The 5,418-nt window shown below is 35.3% G+C and overlaps 1 pseudogene across 1 annotated transcript; it reads right to left on the reverse strand.

Moving 5' to 3' along the window:
* Positions 1–281: 281 nt before the first annotated feature.
* LOC143612828 (serine hydroxymethyltransferase 7-like) lies at positions 282–5,200 on the reverse strand (annotated as a pseudogene). The gene is made up of 4 exons (XR_013150002.1): positions 4,082–5,200; positions 2,040–2,445; positions 880–981; positions 282–733 (listed from the first exon to the last, which is right to left on the reverse strand). The product of XR_013150002.1 is annotated as a serine hydroxymethyltransferase 7-like (transcript).
* Positions 5,201–5,418: the final 218 nt, after the last annotated feature.

The following is a 5,418-nucleotide window of genomic DNA, read 5'->3' on the forward strand; positions in this document are numbered from 1 at the left end:
TATCATTTACGATATCATTAAATCAATCACAAAGTCACAACCAACCATTGATACAACCTTAATAACTGAATAGACCCGGTGCTGTCAATACCTGATTGATACACACAAGATGACGATAAAAGCAAATTGAAGCACACCATATCTGTGTCCTATTTTCTATATATAGGCCAAAATTCCTCATCAATTCTAACAACGCAGATAAATTCTCAACAAAAATAACCCAAAAATAACCCAATGACAAATGCTATTTAATATTATCTCCATTTACTCAAAAAGTAGAAAAGACAAAGAAAAAAATACTATAGTATAGTATGCCAACCAAAATTGACCTGGTTGACTCTTTGAATATCAAAGTAATAATATTAACTAGACATGTAAGAAATAGTGTATTACCTGTGAACAAGCCCCAGAAAATCACATAGATTAATGTGGATGTAGACTAAGTCTTGTTTCACAGGTTCCACGCAACAATATGCACTCAGCGTCTTTATTTACAGACAAAATGGACACTACAGATCTTGGCCAGGCATTGCAAACTGAGTTGCAAAGTTTTCAACTTGAGTCCTGAGATCGATAATATCTTTGTTGTTTTCAAGACCTTTCAAAAAAGATTTCAGCATTTTTCCATGTTCCCTCTGCACTGAGCTTGTGATTTGAGCTGCCCGACACAGAAAGTCTGCCATTGTCTCGAAATCGGATTCCAAACAACCTCGTGAAGTCATTGCAGGAGTACCTGTAAAGTGTGTTTTCATCAGTATTGCACGAGCATCTCATAGATAATTTTAGGTGGGTCACAAAACACTTTTATTCAATTTCTAAATATTTGTTTATATATATGAATATGATTACAGAAATTTAATTTATTCCATTAGTACTCACCAATCCTCACTCCTCCGGGGATGAGAGTTCCATTATCATCAAATATGGCAGTTTTGTTAACAGTGATATGGCACATTTCGCATACTTTCTCCAAGTTTTTACCTGAAAAGGAGATAATGTTTCCCAAGTTAACTATATTACACTCTGTTAACTAAAGTATGTGTTAAAACATTGTACATGTTAATACTGGTTCCCGAACATATGCAATACTGTATACTGTATACTTTTAGTTTTGTTTCATAACTTCAAACCACTTTATTCGCACCAACTACCAAACTACATGTTGAAACATGGCAAATGACCATACTGCTTATATATAAGCAATAGTTTAAGGTATTGATTGTTCCATGGTTCTATACACTTGAAGCAACAAAATAGTAAAAAGCGGGGCCAACTAGTCAACAGTTAAAACAATCATTATAATTCAATGTATGATTTAATAATATTCTCATTTTATGTGAACATATAAGCCACCATGATTCTCCACAATGAGCTTTAGTTGCTCTCACAGTAAATATCTTGACAGTGTAATAAGAGACGGAACACATGTGTACTAGTATATCCGCCCAAATTTGAAGTATTTTCAAAATCAGTAAAAACACTTTAATTGTAATGAAAAACAGTGTAACTAGATAAGTAAGATGGAAAAATATAAAATTAAGGTTCAAGTATTAAAAGAGTTGGTAGCCATCTAATTTCATAATCAGCAAAAACACTTTAATTGTAATGAAAAACAGTGTAATTAGAAAAGTAAGATGGAAAAATAAAATGTAGAGCTAGTAACGTAGCAGATTATATTTGTCCTCCAACTTCAAGACAGAAAAATATTGCAATGTACTCTGTTTTTAAAACAAATGCAGCAGTTTTCTAACAAACATCAACATTATACATGGTATAACAAAAAATTGAACAAATTAAAACCATTAAAGAAAAACAACTTCCAACAAGAAAAAAAAAAACATTCATTTACACTAGATTAAAACCTGTTGTACTAAACACACTAGCAGAGTGCTACTTTATCATCTCCTAAGATTTATTTACGGATTGCCCCATAAGAGAGAACCTACTGAAAAAAGGCTAGTGATGAAATGATGACAAATTTTATATTGGGTAATAAAGCAAACAAATTGAACAATAAGTTGAAAATAGAAGATTTGTACCAGTCACTCCAAGATTTCTAAGATCCCAAAGTAATAGATGATTGTCAGTTCCTCCTGTGACCAGCCTGCAGTTTCTTCTCACCAAAGCAGACGCTAATGCCTGAGCATTTTTCTTCACCTGCTGCATATATTCCTTGTATTCTTGAGTAGCCAATTGTTTCAGTGCAATCGCAAGGGCAGCAATATGGTTATTGTGTGGCCCACCTTGAAGTGCAGAACACACAGCAAAGTTTATTTTCTCCTCAAAGTCATATTTGTCACTACCATCCCCTTGATTCAAAGAAATTCCACATTTCCTAGGCTTAGGACCCTTTCTGTAAAAGATTATACCTCCTCGAGGACCACGCAAGCTTTTATGAGTAGTTGAGGTTACAATGTCACAAAATTCAAAGGGACTTGCACATTCCTATAAAATATAACCGAGAAACTATCATAACATTGAGATGGAAATGGAAGCCAGCTGAAAGAACTGACTTTTTCATGAATAAAAATTGTTGTAGAGAAAAAAACTGAGACAAAAAAGACACTGGTAAATGTAAAAAAAGATGAGATTTCAAGAATAGATGCCACGTTATTCAATAGCAGATACTGTTATACTATAAAACTCAAATATCTGGCATTAAGCCTCCTTGGCTCTTTCAGAGATGTAAAACCCATCATGTTTGATGGTAAAACAAACAATACTAGAAAGTCATTTGTCTATGGGGATAAATGAGCTTCATCATTCACCGTTGTGTGCCACATCACTGACCTCCATCTTTCACCCCATCTTTCCAACTAAAGAAATACCCATCATTCATCAGCATTCAACGCTTTTAAAATATATTTAAATATTTTTCATTGATAAAATAGATACAAAAAATGCATAAAACAATAATAAAAAAAATTCAATATTGGTAAAGGGAATATCTCATAGAATAGTAACCAACTTTCAAAAGTGTTACAATTAGGTCACTCATGCATATTTTTCTCAAATCGGGTCACTAAATCTTCAAATCGAGTCTCACCAATTTTTTTGTTTGTTAAGAAAGAAACGGAGGATAAGATGTGGGGGTCGGAATTTGCAATATATGTAGTTATATTTTTAAAAAATTAAAAAACGTTAATTATATTAAAATTCAAAAATAAAAAATAAAATTCACGTCGCCACTCAACGTCAACGTCAACATCAAAAAAAAGATAAAAAGATTTCCTATGTGAAACAAAAAATAAAAACGTTAAAAAAACATGTTAAAACCTTTAATTTAATAAAATATGAAAGCTGAGTGACCTAATTGGAACACTTCTGAAACTTGGTTACTATTCTATGAAATTGCCCCTATTTTTTTATTATCAAAAAAAGATTTTTAACAAATGTTACGTGCAATTATTAGGTTTCTATTTTATGAATGAAAAAAAAAATAAAAGAAGGTTGATTGGAGGTGAATGATGGATATTTCCTTAGCTGAAAGCTGAGGGGAAACATGGAGGATGATGGTGAGGTGGCACAAAATGGGAATGGACGAATGGTGAAGCGAACATCTACCACCATGGACTAATGTTAACGTATGATCACATGTATTATCATTGCCAGCCAACACACTGTTAGAAAACAATAAACAATTCATGCATGTAGCTTACATGCCTATAAACTTAACATCGCAACTTAAAATTGACATACTAAAAGATAAAACACGCAGCCTAGATTTATAAAGCACGAGGAACTCTAAGGCTTTAAGGTCCCAAAATCCGAGACATGAGAGACGCGCATTTTAAAACCAAGCACACAGCACAAATGAGAGCACTCGTTTTAAACCAATGATTGACAGGGTAAAAACAAGGAACAGGGTAAGAACAATGAAAACTACTAGTTTTTTTAAACAAACATGTAACTTAGAACTATAATATTGAATAACTTTATAAAAGATAAAAAAACTCTGAGCATAACGAAGCCCACGGTACAACTCATAGCAATCAACAGTGCAACCATCAACATGTCTAACATAAAGCAACAAGGGAAGCAGCTAGCTAGCAACAATTTACCAATTAAATAAAGACTTTACCTTGGCAGCAATAAGACCACTAATTTGAGCCATGTCACACATCAAAACCGCACCACACTTATCAGCAATCTGTCTAAACTTGAAATACTCCCATTCCCTAGGGTATGAACTCCCACCACATATAAGTATCTTTGGGCGAAAATCAACAGCTCTTTCCTCAAGCTTCTCAAAATCAATAATCCCCGTCTTTGGATTAACCTTGTAAGAAAGAGACTCAAAAAATATCGAAGCCGCCGAGATTTTCATTCCATTTGGCGTATAATACCCATGACTTGTGTTCCCTCCAGACGGGGTATCCAACCCCATAATCCGATCACCAGGCAGCAACAAACCGGTATAAACCGCAAAATTCGCAGACGTACACGAATACGGCTGAACATTCACCCCCCAATTCTCGGAATCGAGACCAAACGCAGCTAAAGCTCGTTTACAACAAAGCATTTCAATTTCATCAATGTACTGGTTCCCCACATAGTACCTAGCACCAGGCATGCCTTCAGAATACTTATTCGCCACATGACTGCCTAATGCCTCCATAACCGCTTTACAAACAAAATTCTCCGAAGCAATCAATTCAATCCAATTATACTGTCTACCCTTCTCTTTCTCCATAATCTCAAACACATCAGGATCAGCCGCCTGAAGTGACTGGTTTCCCCAAGCCGTAACCGCCTGCCTACGCGACTCAAGACTCTGAACCTGCCGTTCTGCTCAACATGACACCGTTTTGTGGAAATACGAGACGAGGCCGAGTCAGCTGTGGCCGAGCTATTATAATTATAATAATAATCCCTGCGTCTTTTCAAACACGTAGAATTCCCTAACGAAAGGAACTCCTTATCGACCTCCTCGGCTTCGCCCCCTTCGAGTTTACTCTCCTCATTCAAATCCATACTGGCGGCGGCATCCGTCTCATTCAAATCCATGTTTCTGCTCTCGGTTGTGGTCTGTTGCTCCATCAATTGAAGCGGCACGCCGGGCACAAGGTGAGGCGAAGAGGAGGAATCGATACGAAAGGACGGCGTGTTGTCGTTTCCGATTTGACTAGCGTGAGATACAAACCCTAAGGATAGGTTCGGTTGCGATGAGCGAGTGAAATCCATAGAGTAGTTGTATTAAATTAAAAGAAAGGGGAAATAATAATAATAATAATAATAATAATAATAATACTAAGAGTGACAACAACAAGAGGAGTAATCGTCTATGAATTGTGATAAGAAACCCTAAGTTTTGGTGATTTGAAATTGAGAATACCTTGTAGAGATGAATTGAAGATTTGTTGGTGAAGATGAAGTTTGTTTATTTGCAGCGAAAGAGAGAATAATAATAATAATAAT

This window comes from Bidens hawaiensis, unplaced genomic scaffold (genome assembly GCF_021521415.1).
Source record: "Bidens hawaiensis isolate Kalapana, Puna unplaced genomic scaffold, B.hawaiensis_p1.1 tig00035570_1, whole genome shotgun sequence".
NCBI classification, from domain to species: domain Eukaryota; kingdom Viridiplantae; phylum Streptophyta; class Magnoliopsida; order Asterales; family Asteraceae; genus Bidens; species Bidens hawaiensis.